The following is a 19,585-nucleotide window of genomic DNA, read 5'->3' as shown; positions in this document are numbered from 1 at the left end:
ATCCTTCTAACTTAACTTTTAAAATACTTCAAGACCTGTAATATAACTTAAATATATACTAATTTAACATGGTATAACTTGGTTTTTCAAAGATTACCTTAAAAAAAACTGTTTTTACGACGTCGGAGTGCAACCGGGGACTGTTTTGGGTTGGATAATTAAAAACCATCTTAAACTTTGAATTGGAGGTTTATTTTCTGGAAAAATGATTTTTACTATAAATATGTTAACACATAAAAATTTCATGATTTAATTCAAAGTATAAGTATTTTTAGAAAAATGGTCATTAAATGATATTTTTGTAACAAAAATGTTTAACTTCATAAGTTTCACTAAAGTTTCACCTATGCCGTGTGATTTTGAATACAAACTAAGGTATTTACAGTTCATAGTCTTAAAGAGGAACTCGATCCAAGGAGATGGCAAGTTGAATCAACGAAAACGGAGTTGTAACGAAGAAACTATGACCGAAACAAAATCGGATATCCAAGACTAGTTTAGCCACGAAAATAATTGGGAAAAATTAAATAAATCACATCTTTTTAAGATAACATGATATTTTATATATATGTACTTATAATTCAATTTTATATGGTTCAGGATCACCAGTAAACAACACGAGAAGATTAATCATAAGATCCCATGATTGTACGCAACACGTCATTTGACAACACCGGTACTTTATGTACGCAACACGTCATTTGACAACACCGGTACCGTGGGTCAAGATTAATCTCGACCAATACATATACAATGGGGTTTTATTTATTTCGTTGGGGGTTTATTAAACACCTAAAAATGAACCATTAAAATTGAATTACTAACATCGGACTGCTAACTACGGACTAAGGAATTATTCAAAGTATTAAAAGTATTATAAGTATATATATGTGACGATTGTTTAAAATGAAAATATATTGATATATTATATATGGATAGGTTCGTGATATCAATCGGAGACCGAGTCGAAATTACATATCTTCAAGACAACAGTGAGTATATAGTCCCACTTTTAAACTCTAAATATTTCGGGATGAGAATACATGTATTTTATGTTTTACGTTATGGACACAAGTAACTGAAAAATATATTCTACGTTGAGTTGTACCACTGGCATACTTCCCTGTAGCTTGGTAACTAATATTTACAGCGGTATTGTAAACGCGAATCCTGTTGATAGATCTATCGGGCCTGACAACCCCAACCGGACTGGACGACCAGTATTCAACGGTTGCACAGTACTTCGTTTCGTGACTACACTTGGTACAGTGTAGTAAGATTTCATATTAAAGGGAATATGCGACGTGATTAATTGTTAAGTATGGTTACCAAGTGCTCAACCACTTAGAATATTTTTATTAAACTGTTTATATATGAAATCTTGTGGTCTATATATATATATATTGCTGCCGGCATTAAACCTATATCTCACCAACTTTATGTTGACGTTTTAAACATGTTTATTCTCAGGTATGAATTAAGTCTTCCGCTGTGCATTAGCTCATACTAAGGATACTACTCGGGACCATTTAAGCCATGATTCAAAAACGTTGCATTCGAGTCATTGAAGTTCACTAGAGACTATTAATAAGTAAATGGTGGTTTAGGACATTTGGATATTATGAAATATTAGGCGATCATGTCAACAATCGATGTAATAATAGATTGTTTTTTTTTAAGAATAAATGCAACGTTTGTAAAATGTTTCATATAGAGGTCAAGTACCTCGTGATGTAATCATATGTTATTGTATTCGTCCCTATGGATTGGGTCGGGTCGTCTCATGTGGTATCAGAGCGTTGGTCTTAGCGAACCAGGCCTTGCATTAGTGTGTCTAACTGGTAGTTGTTAGGATGCATTAGTGAGTCTGGACTTTGACCGTATCTACATGTCAAAAGTTTTGCTTATCATTTCTAGTCGGAAATCATCTGTTTATCATCCTTAGGAAACTGCCTGCTTATCATTCTTAAGTCTAGACACGTCTTACTGCATTTAGTGCATCGATAGTGTATAGACAAAATTCATATCTTAGCGTATCTGTTACTATAGACATTGCTTGACGTATTTCAAAAATTCTCCGTAATTCACGGGATTTTGGTATTATATATACATATGTAAATTATGTATTGAGGAGTACCAAACCCAATTTCTATAATCTATTCCATACCAAAAATTCATTTCTCCGACTATACAAGATGGATTCTTCATCCAGTTCGAATTCCTCCGACTTCGATAGCTACGCCGATATGGATTTCCATTCGAGCCCCGAGAACAGCGTCACCGGAATGGATCAACCAATTTCCCATCATCTATTCTGGATGAATTGGGGATGGGTTCGTAATATACTAAATCTCTGGAGGCAAGAAGAAGGTGATCCATTCCATCCACCAAATTGTCCTCTTAACGATGAACCTGAAGCACTTACCGACGAACCTATTCGAAACACCATTTTCTCGCTCATTTCTAGAGTATCTCGTCATGACTACATACTATCCCATATTTCGAATCTTGTTCATTCGCTCGTTCCAACCGTCAATCATCCCGGTATAATAGAAGAAGTCAACGAGTTTCGCGCTCGGGTAGTGGCTTTAGAAAATACGGTGCGAAGGTTACAAACACCAGCAGCAGCACCAGCAGCATAATCTGTACCACCATCATCAACGCCGACAGTACTCTTGTCACTCCCAAAATCTCAACCTCACAAACTGTATCTCGGATATCAACATCACATACCTCAAAAACCTCATCGGAACTTCGAGTATGATCTTTGTTCTATATATTGTTCCACATTGATTATCATCGTTCTATGTATTGTTCTACATCATTTGTTTTCGTTCTACATAGCGATTATGTAATCTTTAATGTTTTAAAGATTATGTACTCCAATTCTAACTGAAAAATCAAATGAGTTTAATATCTTATTGACTCATTAAATTCATAATTACATCCGAAGAAAATATATATGCAAGTATATTTTCATAAAGATTGTAATTAAAAATTCTTTCGTACAAACTGTTAATGATGAAAAATATTTTAACGGGTAGGTAGTACCCGTGGAATATTTGGATTTCATATTAATAAGTTACACTGTACATTTTTCGAATCTGATTCAACGGTCATTTGTTATTCTACTTACAACCATCGATATACGTATCCGTTCACCCCAGAATAACCATTTCCATTTAAATTTCATATTTGGATTTTTACCTATCCGAATCCAACAAGTGGCATAAAGAATAAACATTGGACAAATTAAAAATTGGTTAGAAACACACGAATTAACTATGATGAACATTGTTAAGATTCCACGCTAACTGTTTCGGCTAACTGTTCCCAGCTAACTGATTAACATTTAATTTATCGCAATTTACATTCTCGCAATTTTATTTATTGTTATTTAATTTCCGCACTTTATGCATTTTAAATAATGGGACGCGTATGCAAGGTTTCGACTTATCATATCGACCCATCTATATATATATTTCGGAACAACTGTAGACACTCTATATGTGAAGATGGGAGTTGGCTATACAGGGTTGGAGTTGATTCCAAAATATATATATGGTTTGAGTTGTGATCGACACTGAGACCGGTACACGGGTCACGATACGTATAAATTAACTCGGATATTATATATTTAATTTATATACGAATTTATTGAACCATTGGACAATCGGACTTTTGGACTGCTAACTTTGGACAATTAAAATGAAATAAAATGTTGATTATAACATATGAAACTAAAAAAAAAATTCTTCAAGTTTGCCACTTGATTTCATCCTAAACCTCATTTGTACTTCGACAATTATAATCCTCGTTCAAATCTTTTCATGATTCTTGAAAACACCTCGATCGAGAAGTTGAACCAGCCGCACCTCGTCTACGGAAGAAAGATTTATGCATATAGTTATACACCTGAAACTTTTGAAACCGAAGTTATCGTTAAAACTTATCCGCGTCAAATTCCTTATCATTCATTGGCAAAAACAACCTTACATTTCTCTTTTCAATATAAGTCGATTTTGTCAAAGCTCCACTTTGATTTCTCAGTAGGACTACTCTTATTATAACCTCGATATATATACCTTGTCCTTTCACCGTTGTTACCGGAGAACCTTTCATATTCCACGACATCATGTACCAGCAGCTTGTCATCTTTTTGGCGGAATCCGCAATTAGTATTTTAAAAATCTCGCAAAACTTCTCAGTCATACCTATAACGTCTATTCCTAAGGATTTCATACCCCGAAGGTGAAGTTTCTGAAAAACACCCTGAATTATGAAGTAGTTCTTTAAATGCTGATGAAGCAGCGAAAATTGTAAACGATTTTAAACAGTCAAAAGTTTGATGATGAAGCACAGTGGTTGATAAAACTCAGAAAAAGAGAAGAGTTGAAACCGGAAAACGGTTTGAGCAAAGTATGAAAGAGGTTGTGGATAAATCACAAGAACTGAATCTGCTTTCAAAGGATTCAAACGATTCAGTGCCTGCTGAAACCATTAGTAAAAAAAAAAAACCCCACCCCTTATTCTAAACCTTCCCCAATGATATTCTTCATCATCATCTTATCTTAGATATTATAAGATATCTTCATATCTTCCGTTATTATATTCTCCATATTTCTGGAGATATTTTCACAACTATTCTTATCTGAGAATATTTATTTCTCCGTAATATCTGCGTTACAACATAAAAGAAACTGTGTTAGTTTCTAAGTTCTAAAACCTTCAAGTTTAAAATAGGAATGTTCTGAAACAGTGTTGGGAACTGATGCATGAATTAGTATAATATAATGAAACTTGATCAACTTCATTATATTACAGTAAGTCATGTTAAGTTTCTAATGAAATGTGATGATTCACAGTACCATCATCATGTGCCATGTTACACGGCTCTTACATTCTATCCAATTCTCAAACATAATAGGAACATGTCATCCTGACAGTTCTATCTTTTTCGGGGTATTCTGGTAATTTGACAAATCAAAATTATTCTATTACCATTTCTTTCTTAGAGCATTATCTATACTCATTTCGAATCTCATATCTACAAATTCCGGACCATTACTCGCTTGACTCGAAGTCGGGAAGAGAAAATGAAAGTATGAAGCTTTGAAAAATAATGAAGAATACAAAGGCCGAAAATCACCCAGGATTTACAAACCGTGTATATCAATACGTATTGCAACGTAAAGACACGGGAGAATTAAAAATATTATAATTCCGAGGAAAGGATAGAAGTAAATAGATTCTTCTGGCGATAAATGAAAGAGAAGAATGAAAGATATGAAAGTTAGAAGTATAACAAGAATTAGAACGGGATGGAGCATTTAAAAGAATACTTTAAGGTATGAGTTGAAGGAGAAAGGATAGAAGATGTGAGTTGTGGAAATAAGGAAGAGAAGGAAGTGGATTTATAGCAAAATATTCGACAAAGAAATCGAAACAGATCGCCGCACTAAATCAAAGAAGATCTTGATCGCCAAAGAACTAAATCTTATTACGTAAGATATTCCATAAATTCCGGAAATCAATTCTAATCACGTTATCAGTTAAAACAATTCCATATTCACCCATTTCATTCTTTTGTGATAGCTTCACTCGTGCGCTTCACATGATCAAACCGTTTTATCCGTATCTTCCAATAATGATAAAACTCTATTATTACCTCATATTCGTCATGAAAACATTCCTATTGTTAATTATGACAACCTCTACCAAATTTCGGGACGAAATTTATTTAACGGGTAGGTAATGTAACGACCCGGATTTTTCCGCTCGTTTTACACTTATAAGATTAATATTTACATAATTTAAACCTTACCAACATGATAAGCAATCCAAATTGTTGAAACTTATGTTTTTGAAAAGAGTTTTACACAACGTTTGACTGTCTAGTTTGACCGATGATATCACGAACTATATAACATATGATAATTATACGTTTGTGTATATATGTGTATATATACATATTTAACATGATCTAAGGATGTTTTAATATCTCATTTTGTATTAATAACAATAAGTTATAAGTATATTTTGAAACTACTAACTTAAGTTTTCAAAACGATAACCATACGTAACGTTATTTGACATAAATACTTATGACCTATAATGTTTATACATATATCGTATAAGTAATGTATTTAATCACTTTTTAAGGACTTAAATACATAAAACAATATAAGTGTATTCACAAAAGATAGCTATATTTGAATTCTCATTCCATTTTTCACAAGATTTCTATACGTATATCTAGAGTATATGTACTCGTATCATACCTAGCTTCTATACGTATTTACTATTGGTATATACACATCAAATCACCACCAACCAGCCCTTGTTCATGCCTTATGTATAAGGTAACTACTTTTGTTATCTAGTATGACAATTACACATGATTAAAAGATCTTTTCACAAAATTACAAACTTATACACCTTTTACACCACCATTTATACTCCATCCATTTTCAATTTTTGATTCATTTTTACTTCAAACCTCTAGCTAAAAACACACACACTTTTAAGAGCCTTAAACTCCATAACCATTCAGCTAATATCCATGAAGATCTAGCCATAAAAACATCACTTAAACACCATAAGAAAAACCTTACAAAAACACTTCAAGAATCCTTCCCAAGAACACAAGTTTACTTCCAATCTTTCATCCAATTCCATCACCCTTTTGGTTCTAGATTTTTACTCCTCTTTTACAGCAATCTTGTACAAGTAACTTGAGGTAGTAACTTTGTTCATAACCTTATTCGATTCATATATATATAGCTATCTTATTTTGTGGTATAAAAAGTTTAACAACAAGAACATAGTTTGAATGTTTTCAAACTTGTTTGCAAACTAAGTAGATCCTTCTAACTTAACTTTTAAAATACTTCAAGACCTATAATATAACTTAAATATATACTAATTTAACAAGGTATAACTTGGTTTTTCAAAGATTACCTTAAAAAAAACTGTTTTTACGACGTCGGAGTGCAACCGGGGACTGTTTTGGGTTGGATAATTAAAAACCATCTTAAACTTTGAATTGGAGGTTTATTTTCTGGAAAAATGATTTTTGCTATAAATATGTTAACACATAAAAATTTCATGATTTAATTCAAAGTATAAGTATTTTTAGAAAAATGGTCATTAAATGATATTTTTGTAACAAAAATGTTTAACTTCATAAGTTTCACTAAAGTTTCACCTATGCCGTGTGATTTTGAATACAAACTAAGGTATTTACAGTTCATATTCTTAAAGAGGAACTCGATCCAAGGAGATGGCAAGTTGAATCAACGAAAACGGAGTTGTAACGAAGAAACTATGACCGAAATAAAATCGGATATCCAAGACTAGTTTAGCCACGAAAATAATTGGGAAAATTTAAATAAATCACATCTTTTTAAGATAACATGATATTTTATATATATGTACTTATAATTCAATTTTATATGGTTCAGGATCACCAGTAAACAACACGAGAAGATTAATCATAAGATCCCATGATTGTACGCAACACGTCATTTGACAACACCGGTACTTTATGTACGCAACACGTCATTTGACAACACCGGTACCGTGGGTCAAGATTAATCTCGACCAATACATATACAATGGGGTTTTATTTATTTCGTTGGGGGTTTATTAAACACCTAAAAATGAACCATTAAAATTGAATTACTAACATCGGACTGCTAACTACGGACTAAGGAATTATTCAAAGTATTAAAAGTATTATAAGTATATATATGTGACGATTGTTTAAAATGAAAATATATTGATATATTATATATGGATAGGTTCGTGATATCAATCGGAGACCGAGTCGAAATTACATATCTTCAAGACAACAGTGAGTATATAGTCCCACTTTTAAACTCTAAATATTTCGGGATGAGAATACATGTATTTTATGTTTTACGTTATGGACACAAGTAACTGAAAAATATATTCTACGTTGAGTTGTACCACTGGCATACTTCCCTGTAGCTTGGTAACTAATATTTACAGCGGTATTGTAAACGCGAATCCTGTTGATAGATCTATCGGGCCTGACAACCCCAACCGGACTGGACGACCAGTATTCAACGGTTGCACAGTACTTCGTTTCGTGACTACACTTGGTACAGTGTAGTAAGATTTCATATTAAAGGGAATATGCGACGTGATTAATTGTTAAGTATGGTTACCAAGTGCTCAACCACTTAGAATATTTTTATTAAACTGTTTATATATGAAATCTTGTGGTCTATATATATATATTGCTGCCGGCATTAAACCTATATCTCACCAACTTTATGTTGACGTTTTAAACATGTTTATTCTCAGGTATGAATTAAGTCTTCCGCTGTGCATTAGCTCATACTAAGGATACTACTCGGGACCATTTAAGCCATGATTCAAAAACGTTGCATTCGAGTCATTGAAGTTCACTAGAGACTATTAATAAGTAAATGGTGGTTTAGGACATTTGGATATTATGAAATATTAGGCGATCATGTCAACAATCGATGTAATATTAGATTGTTTTTTTTTAAGAATAAATGCAACGTTTGTAAAATGTTTCATATAGAGGTCAAGTACCTCGCGATGTAATCATATGTTATTGTATTCGTCCCTATGGATTGGGTCGGGTCGTCTCAGAAATCAACACCTTCATTTGGCTCACAAGTTGGGTTTTGAAGAACTTCCAACTTGAGGGGAGGATATGGAAATATATTCGAGTTTAGAATATATTTACAAAAGTTCAAAAGTACAAGGACTAGATATGTAATGTTTGTATCTGCATAACAACATTTAGGCGGCAATTTAGTTTAAACATTGTCGTTAGAGTCCATATTAGGGGTTAATTGTAATTAGTTAGTGATCTCTAATTCAGCTTATATATAAGCTTGTAATGATGTTGATTTAATCAATCAATAAAAAACATTTAATAATCTCTTTCGTTTCATAGAAAGGCTTGCTTAGTACTTTAGTAGAGTAGTAAACTAAAGACAAAAATATAAAACAGTAAACAGACGTGGTTTTTTGGATAGGTAGATAGAATTATGTGCGTGAATGACAAAAAAAATTAGACAATGAAAGAGCAGGAAGGGTGCTGCTACAATAAACAAATCCCCCTTCTTATGAGTAGGTAGATAGATATGAATTTGAGTTGAAAAGAAATATCAAATACTCCGTATGCAATTGGTGGTATCCATATATGAACACAATTCGGGTGTAAATGAGAAGGGATCACCGATTACAACTCGTTTCATCACGTATATACAATTTGATGTACACATGTATTGGACACGTATTTTAATATTTGTTAACATCTATATCTATATAGTCTAATAAACCTCTAAAATGATGACATTATTATTGAACTAAATTATCCTTTAATTTTCATAATAATGATGTCATAATTATATATTAATTTAATTAAAAACTAATACAAAATCTTTTATAAAAGGAAATATTAATCTATCTTAAATTGTAAATTTGTTTTTCTAAAAGAATTTAAAAGGTATTTATTATTATTAACAATAATTATTATTATTATTAAAAATATAAATATAAATATTCAACTTTGAGCGAACTTTATGTTTGTAAAATCAACGACAAGTTTCTTAGTCGAAATCCGTGGTTCCACGGGGCAATAAACTAAATGACTTTAAAATTTATATTCACTTAATGCCTAAAAAATATCATTAAACTGTTTCGTTTAAACAAACCCGTGTTTCTACGTGTCATTTCACTAGTATTAATATAAATTTCAAACATTAAATAAATAATTAATAAATTTATCTCTTTAATTAAAAAGTTGACATGTTAAAAAGTTGTCACATAAGCGATTTAAAACCTTCTTTTATATAATAAAACTAGTTAAAGACCCGCAATTTCGCGGGATTTTTGAAGGGTCTAACCATTTAAACTATAAAATTAAATACATAAATTTAAAAACTATTATTATGTCTACATGAACATTAAACCAAATGTTTTGTAAGGGATTCAAAATTTTAAAGTTTCAAAATGTACTAACGAATAAATAAAAAACAAAATTTTAATTCAAATTATATAAATAATCTCTGATATCGTGATGTAGTTTTAGGCGATTGAATTAAGAATTGTGGATGGTTATCTCAGATCTTCGTTGTATTTTCTCACATATTCAACAATGTAGTTATTTTTGTTAGATGATCATAGAGATGGCAATGGATACCCGATTCAGTGGATATCCATCCGATCCACCCGATTATTCGTGGATATGGACGATCTAAATGAATATGGATATGGATGTGGATGAAAAAAATTCCATCCATGGATGAACCCGCTTTCACCCGAAATAACTAAATATATAAATTTATCACTCAAATTAGTATCATTTATGTAGTGATATTTCATTAATTATATTCATATTCATCTTTCTTTATATTTTCTCTAAAAATATAACTTTCTTCTTATATTTTGTTTTGTTTAAATAATCAAATGTATTTATCGTACTTTGGTGGTTCAAATGTGATTCTATTTAACTAAAAGTAAGCAACGTACATGTCGATATCTTTACACGTTTATTAGGTTATCTATTGAATATTTGTTATATAAATTAGTAAAATGCGACTTTCGGTCGCATAAACTATTAAAAATATTACTTTTGATCGTATATAGTGAACCACCGCTTTAAAATTAATTTTAAACGGAAATGGATAATTATCCATTAACCCGCTTCACCCGGCGGATATGGATATGGATGGATGAAAAGTAAAAAAAATAAATAGATATGGATATGGATACGGCCTCACCCGATCCATATCTGATCCATTGCCATCCCTAGATGATCATGAATTGTGAATAATGTCATAACTCTTTGTCTTGTTGTTAGTACTTTGTGTATCCCTGAGAAAGTCTTCTGTCGTAATTCGTCAACCTATAATGAGTTGAAACATTATATTTGTAATAAAATGCATAATATTCTAATATTTTTTAATTATTTAGAAGTGTGAAGTTTATGATTTAGTATACCTCGTCCATAAAGTTGTGCATAATAGTAGCTTTCCAACTAAAAATGACATAGAATTATGATAACTTGACATCGCCGTTTCGTCTCCTTTATTCACAAAATCTTTCACTGTTAAAGTATTTGATATTGTGGCTTCTAAATTTCTAAATTTTGTAGTAAGTGCAATCTCTTCGTTCGTAATGTCAGATGTTAATGATTTCATTTTTTCAAGTTTAGGTCCAAAAATTTCAATATAATTGTTGATTAACAGTCACAATCAAAATTAAGTTAATGTATGTTAAACCCGAAATTGAAATATGAAAAAGTAGTTAATATAAAATCAATAATAATAAATAAGATAAAGAAATTTCGTGTTCTTTCCTGTAGCATATCAGTTGGACGTAATCCACCAATCCACATTATACACCACTGAGTAGGACACATACAAGTACCATATGTAATACTAAAGACATCAAATTTAGTAGCAAGTTTTTTCATATTAAATAAGTTATAGAAATGTGATAATATGTTTTCGATAATCGATTGAATGTCATCCTCAATGAATTCACCAACAAATCTTCTACGTAGTTGTAATATACGTTGGTGATGTTCAGTAAACCAATCACTATACTTTTTGCTAAAGTTAATCGGATCTTCAGGAAATATTTAAACAAAAACTTATAAGGTATACATAGTATTGTTTTATAAAAGATCGAAGTATATAAATTATATTAAATTAAGATGTACCATGACTGAGGTCTTTATTCCTGACAATCGGTAAATGTGATATAATGCTTTAGCAATTTAATTGTAAATGGATTGAGAACTGAAAGCCATAAATTCATATATTTTGGTGAACATGAATTAAAAAAGTACCTTTTGTAGTGGTTCGTTTTTTAGTTATATTTTCCTGTTCAGTTGTATAACGTTTTCTCTCATCTTAGTGAAGTACGTCTACAATAAAATAATATAATTGTACGTTAATTATAACAGTTTGAAATTAACAATTACTATTGTCATTCTAACAATTGGAACCTTTTTTTTTGCGGTGTTTCATAACTGCTTCTCTATTCTTTGCATTTTTCTTTTCTTTTTGCAAATTTTTAAAAAATAAATAATATATTACTTATATGTGACTCATGTAAATGTAGTTAGAATAAATTATTTCAAATTTTGTAATCTAATACTTTGTAAATTAATAAAACATATGATTAATGTTTTTGTCCTTTCAGAACTTCTACCAAAGTAAATATTGTGCATATATCTGTGGCCTCCTACATATTATGTATTAATACTCCTTCTACCGATCTTAATTTTCTACTGGCAATTCAATCAACATATCTCGTTCCCTAAACACTAAACCCTAAACCTAAACCCCAAATCTAAACCTTAAACATACTAAACCCTAAATAAGCCCTAAACCCTAAAACGCAAATCATAAACCCTAAACTCTAAACCATAAATTCTGAAATCTAAACCCTAAACCCTAACCTGTAAACCATAAACCCTAAATACTAAACCCTAAACCCTATACACTAAACTCTAAACCCTAAACCTTATATCTAAACCCTAAACCCTAAACCACCAACCCTTTACCCCACACACTAAACCATAAACCCTAAACCCTAAACCCTACACACTAAACCATAAACCCTAAATACTAAACCCTATACACTAAACTCCAAACCCTAAACCTCATATCTAAACCCTAAACCCTAAACCACCAACCCTTTACCCTACACACTAAACCATAAACCATAAATCCTAAACTCTAAACCCTAAACCCTATACTCTAAACCCCAAATCTTATATTCTAAAATTTATACCCTAAACCCTAAACCATATACCCTATACACTAAAACATAAACCCTAAACCATAAATCATATACACTAAACCCCAAACCCTATATCTATACTCTAAACCATAAACTGTAAAAAACTAAACTCGGAGCCCTAAACCTATACCCTAAACCCTAAACCATAAATTTTAAAATCTAAATCTTAAAGTCTAAACCATAAACCCTAAACCCTATACCCTAAACTCTAAACCCTTAACCCTATATCTAAACCCTAAATCAACCCTAAACCACTAACCCTTAACCCTACACACTAAACCCTAAATCATAAATTCTAAAATCTAAACCCTAAACCCCAAACTCTAAAACCTAAACCATATACACTAAACCCTAAACCCTTTATCTAAACCCTAAACACTAAACCATAAACCATAAAACTCTAAACCCTAAACCCTAAACTCTATACCATAAATCCTAAAACTTAAACCCTAAACTCTAAACCCGAAACCCTTGACCCTAAATTCTAAACCCTAAACACTAAACCCTAATCGTAAACTCTAAACCCTAAAGCATAAATTTTAAAATCTTAACCCTAAACCCTAAATCTTATACTGTAAACCATAAATCGTGAACCCTAAATAGCAATTCCTAAACCTTAAACCATTAACTCTCAACATTAATCCTTTTTATCCATTAAGCTTATATTAGTTGTCAAAAATTTAGTTTTGTACTATAAGTGTATATTATTAGATCATTAGGAAAAATTCATATCAAACCCGTACATACAATAACAAAAATTCGGACCATTCCTTGTTTGACAAATGCCAAAATTCCCACACTTATTATACTCTTCGAAACCAATCGAATGCTGCCCTAACAAAACGTTCCAACGACCCGTTTCATCATTCCAAGTTAACTGCTGCACAACTCCATTCCATTGAATGAAAACTTCATCAAAACAGAATTACTTTGAATATTGAAAATGGAATACAAATAAAATATTAAAATGTTAACTGCTACACCTTCACCCTTTAGGTTAGACGGGCAACTCACATATAGCAAATTTTTCGCCATGTATGAAAGGTGATAAATATTTATTCTTTAACATGAGGACCAAATTTACGCTCTTCCTGATAGTTATTGATCTTTCTATGGGCATGATTGCTTTTTTCGCTTCATATGTTGCTCCTCCTTCATGTACCAATACAACATGAGAGATTATGTATTGCAGTCATGTTACTGTAATGCATTTCATACAAAAGAACGTATTAGACTATTAGTGTATCCTGAAATGAATGATACACATATACATAACAAATTATGAATTGTTATCATGTTCACAAGAAAAAAAAGTGGCTCACGAACATTTCAAGTTATATATTATACCACGGATAATGGTGATTGTGAGGTGAAGTGAATATGGTGTACTTTTGGGGGCAAGCCGCTGACATGGCCATGACAGGGGAATGAGGAAGTTGTAATGGGGGGCTTTTGTAAGGGCGTTTGTGGGTGACGTGGTAAAATTTGATTGGTATTTGAGGTGTAAATAAATTGAAGTTGGAGAGATAAAATATCTAGAACCAATCATGGACTGCCACCTCATTGTCACGCCCTCTCTCCTCATCGTGTTTGCCGATAAAACGCCCCAGCACAAACGCCCACAAACGCCCCGTTTGTGGGGCGTTTCTCACGCCATGTAGGCGGCATAGGGGCCACAAACGCTGCGTTATCTATGGTCTTACAGGTCTTAGATAGAGATGCATACCAGTTGCTATTAGTCCCTTCAGAAAACTTCAAAATTAACTCCAAGTGGCTGACAATGCGCGCAACAAGTTCTACTCCTCTGGTATCCTACATGACACTTAAATCGACAAATATTAGTATATTAGCACTTAATAGTTAGATCATAACCTAATTAAGAAATAACTAAACTAATACCTTCTAATGAAAAAAAAAATGAATTTCTTCAAGCCTAATTAAACAGTAAGAAATCTGAAAAGAGAAAAGAGAAAATAATCAATAATAAAAATTAATAGATTTAATTAAAATAATACGAATTTACCATAACGTGGAAATCAAAATATACACATTTTGAATCTTGAACTCGCTTGACAAATGAGATTGAAGGTAAATGAAACATTTCCGAACACAACAAATGAGATTGAAGGTAAATGAAACGTTTCCGAACACAACATCACGTCATATCTTTACACTAGTGAGTGTTTGAAGTCAATAACCCTAAATTCACCTACAAACAAAATCGTTCGTATGACTTGTAGATTTAGCGAATGAGACGCAAACTATCGAATTAGATGTAATCAAAAATCGCTGAAACCTATACCCCTAATAACAAAATATGCCAAAAGTGACAATTTGAAGGTTATTAGAGAATATGGTGGTGAATATATTATAGTTATGTATATATTATTAGACATTATGTCTTCACAATCCAAATTCTTTTATTGAATTGTGATATTTTAAAAGATTCACAATAGCAAATTGAAATCATAACTTCAACTATAGTTTTGCTTTACTTAAAACATTAAAGAAATATTTATGAAACATAGCACATTAGAACGTCCGTTCCTTCATCTTAGAGGTTGGAGTTTTATTGTTGTAGTGAATAAGTCGATCATGCAAACCCTTCTTATCCACCATAATTGCAATCTTATTGCATTGTACACTTTTTTAAGGCTATTTTAATTACTCACAAAGATAAGAATATTAATGTTTACATACACCAAAGGCCCACAAGGTAAAGGCCATATCATGAAAACACCAAAAAGGAAGATACCAAATTATAAAGACTGTGATCATCTATTCCATTTGACCAAACCAACCTCCAGCAATCACCTTGCTATTATTTTGATACCTACCTGCTGTATTTAAGCTTCTCTATGAAACTGGAACTACAAAATCGCCTTGAAAAAAGTTTAAAGAATTAACTGAATGTGGTCAGTCTTCCAGAGTTCCAGGTCTCAAAGTCAGCCTTCATTAGTTGATTACTCCTTTTCGGTTTGAAAGTCATAGAGATCCTTAAGTTGACCATCACGTCTTCCTTTAAAACTGCAGTCTTCTGTTCTGAAGTCCCATGAATCAGTTTATTTTGCCAATTCCATATTAGCCAAATTAGGTATATCTAATGGCAAGGAAGGAGTTATTCACCTTTTCTGATCCGAGTTGGTAATTCACGGAGCTGATTGCATTATAGACAACACTTCGAATCGGGACATTACACTGTCACTAGGAGAAACAGCTTCGCCATAGAGGTTTAATGTACATGCAATTAGTAAACATGTGATCGATGTCTTCTGGATGCCCATCACAGAAGGGGCAACCTGCTGAGGTTAGTTGCACACCACGCCTGTCCAAGTTTTGTCTCGTCACCACTTTGTTTTGCGTTAATCTCCAAACGAAGACATTTATTTTCTTCGGCATGCAATATAGCCATGACGATAAACCGATCCACTGTTACCACATAACTGCTTGTCTAAAAGTGAAGAGAGATGTTTCACAGAAAATTTACCACTTGATTTTAAATTTCAAAACCATCCATCCTCATTTGAATTTAGAGGCATGGCTCCCTGTAGCAGCTCATTAATTCTCTCCAGCTCATATTTGTTCTTCCTCTTATGGAATTATAGTCCATTCCCACTGACCAATTGCTTCATTGACTTGGGTCATACTTTAAAACATTAAAATTATTCCAGCACAGTAATTATTTGTAGTCAAAGTAACACATTCAACATACATTCAATATAACCGATTACGTCTAAATTAACAAAAGTCAAGAGACTAACAGACAGACAATAATTGCAACCATTAGTTGTATCAAAGAGTGAATTGCCACAACTTTAGTGAATTGACACAAGTTTAGTGTATATTCAAATATTTATACAGCACACCTACAATCAATATGACCTTCAAAAGTGATATAACTTAGGGTATGTACCTGCAATTTTTCCTCTGTTTTCCCCAGTTTGGAGTTCACAAAACAACTTATTGATCATAAACCCTAACAATATCACAAAACAACTCATTGATCATCAAACAACTATAATAAAATGGAGAATCTAATTCATATCTAAAATACATAAACCTAAAAAAGATTTCAACAATCATACCCGTTCTTCCAGCACCTACAAACATGAGATTTATGATTAGATCAAACAGGGATAGAATTAGATCAATGATGCTAAAAACATAACTAAAAAGAAAGGGTTTATTATATCAGTTAAAATACCTTCAAATCGATGATGATTTGATTAGTGTCGATGATGATTTAGTGAATGAATGTAATGGTCTTGAACCCTAACTCTAACCTATTTTAAAAAACCTGGAACGATTAACGAAAAGGGTTAAAACAATTGCACGAAGTACCCTCAAATTAAGGGAATCTAAACCCTTAATTTGAAAAAGAGGGAATCTAAACCCTAACATTATGAATTATATGGTGATGAACGAATTCCTTATCCAGAGGAAGAGGATGAACGTCTGGGTTTTTTGTTACGTATGGAGAGAGCTATGGTTGGGTGTGAAATAAACACACAATGTTTGAACCCCTAATTTTCATAGAATCACCCGTGTTTATTTTAATTTGAAGGGTATTAAGGACAAATAACTTAGCTAATGATGATTTATTAGCTAATTTTTTAATGGATGATTAAGGACCGTTGGATTAAGGGGTATTATAATGTAATTTTCTAATCTAATGGTAATTAAGGGGATTTTGAAAATATTTATTAGCTAATCAAAACTCTCTTTTAATGTATACTAGTTAAAGACCCGCGATTTCGCGGGTTTTATGAAATGATGAAATTTTAAGACACTCTAACCATAATAACAACCTCAAAGCTAAATCTAAACCCATAAATTGTTCAATGAAATGGATTAATTTGAGAATTTTAGTATTTATATTGGGTATATATGTTATTATTTTACTTAGTTAGATATATATATGTTAATTTTAAAGGTTAATTGGGATATATATGATATTATATGGGTATATATGTTATTTTATAGGTTAATAGGGGTATATACGACATTCTCCCGAACACGAATAAACAATAAATTTTTCAAAAGTTCAAAATTATAAAAATACAAATATCGCAGGTTTTGTAAGAAATTTTATTATAATGTAGTGATATATTCAATATTTTGTAAATAATTGTATTATAATGGAGTGACACATTCAAGTGATATTATTGTATGAAGTATGAAGTTGCTCATTGATTAAAATCACAAAAGGGGCGGATAACTAAGATAAATAGACGCTACATTACCCTCGTAAAATCTAAAGCTTAAATCTTTGTTATTCCAATTCACCCAGTTTGGACTTTTGACCAAATCAATCTATATTCTTAAAATCAGTTTTACCGAAATTGATTAATAGGTCTGTTAAAATTAGAATTTAGAATCGGTTACGAAATTAGTCTTGAAGTTTGCAAACTCGAGAAAACCGAAACCGAACCCGTTGAAAACCCCTAACTGAAATTGACTAAAGTTAGTAGTAACATGTTTTCAGAGGTAGTAGCAATAAAATTAAAGGGAAAAATAATTCGAGAACTGAATCATACATTGGCTGCACCTTTTTGAGTATGATAATGGCCCGCTAAATCTTTTTCATTTCCACCATAAATATATGTAATATCATTATCGATGGTCTCTCCTGATGGTAATTGCACGAGGGTAATTTCGGGAGGAATATATCTAAGAATTAAGATCGAAACCGTAACAACAGTAAATGGAAACAATTTACCAACACTAACCTGCAGTAAGGATTGGTAAAATGCATATCTTCAACTGATGAACAAATTGAAATAAGGTCAACATTTTTGCTTAAAAGATTGTATGCGTTCGTTAGTTTGAAAATTTAATCTTGCTTTGCCTATTAGGTTAAATATGTTTTTATTTGATCATTTCACTATACATACGCGTGAACACAACCCACACATACCATATTTGGGGATATGCCACGAGCAACAGCAAGCAGCACCACCAAGTGAATACTCCAATATTAGAGACCAACCAAGCAACCAAGCAACAATGTAATCCAACACAATAAACTTTTACTCAAACTAACATGTACTAAAACAGACGATGATTCATGCATACAAACATAGCAGATTGATAGAAATTAAGATTAATGTACAAGCTTACCCTTCACCAACACATAAGTACGAATAGTGATACGCACTCCAGGCAAACGGACAACAACACGCGAGTTTAGCATAACACAATTATCAACCGCAGGATCGAGCACTTGCAAACTGGGCAGTCGACAATTAGTGGTTGATCGACTATCATCTATCGAAAACAAATTACTGGAGAAATTCATAGCTACTGAACAAAAATCTATAAATATAACGATAAACTAACGTAAAACACACCAAACTTATCTACAAATTTTGATGTCCCAGGCTGACACAAATCTCATGTAACAATAATGCAATTAAGCAAATAAACCTAAGAAAACACCTTGTACATGATCAGACATTAACTAATAGACACCGTATGATTTTGAAGATGTTTATTATATACCAATAACTATAGTCTATAACTATCCAAAATAAAAAATAACTACAAAAAATAACTAAAGAAAATAACTTACGATTACGTGAGATGTGTATTTAGGGTTTCATAGGAAAAAATGGTAGTGTCAACAATGGTGAAGCGGCGGTGGTGGTGTTGGCTGCAACAACGATCGCCAGCTTTGTTGGTCTGGTGGTGATGACGGTGACAGAGCGACACAAAACACCCAGCTGAGCAATAATCGTTGAACAAAATAGCTACCAAGGAAAGAAAT

The 19,585-nt window shown here is 32.1% G+C and overlaps 2 long non-coding RNA genes across 3 annotated transcripts; both read right to left on the bottom strand.

Moving 5' to 3' along the window:
* Positions 1 to 14,579: 14,579 nt before the first annotated feature.
* On the bottom strand, positions 14,580 to 14,915 carry LOC139847083 (uncharacterized). The gene is made up of 3 exons (XR_011759295.1): positions 14,843 to 14,915; positions 14,719 to 14,772; positions 14,580 to 14,641 (listed from the first exon to the last, which is right to left on the bottom strand). It is a non-coding gene; the product is annotated as an uncharacterized lncRNA (long non-coding RNA).
* Positions 14,916 to 15,459: 544 nt separating this feature from the next.
* Positions 15,460 to 17,327, bottom strand: LOC139848059 (uncharacterized). Of its 2 annotated transcripts, XR_011759818.1 has the most exons (4): positions 17,219 to 17,325; positions 17,024 to 17,116; positions 16,905 to 16,919; positions 15,460 to 16,795 (listed from the first exon to the last, which is right to left on the bottom strand). It is a non-coding gene; the product is annotated as an uncharacterized lncRNA (long non-coding RNA). The 2 variants fall into 2 exon arrangements; XR_011759817.1 differs by having other exon boundaries at positions 17,024 to 17,327.
* Between the last annotated feature and the right edge of the window lie 2,258 nt (positions 17,328 to 19,585).

Source organism: Rutidosis leptorrhynchoides, chromosome 5 (genome assembly GCF_046630445.1).
Source record: "Rutidosis leptorrhynchoides isolate AG116_Rl617_1_P2 chromosome 5, CSIRO_AGI_Rlap_v1, whole genome shotgun sequence".
Classification (NCBI taxonomy): Eukaryota; Viridiplantae; Streptophyta; class Magnoliopsida; order Asterales; family Asteraceae; genus Rutidosis; species Rutidosis leptorrhynchoides.
The sequence above is the reverse complement of the archived record's forward strand: the minus strand, read 5'-3'. Positions and strand labels throughout refer to the sequence as shown.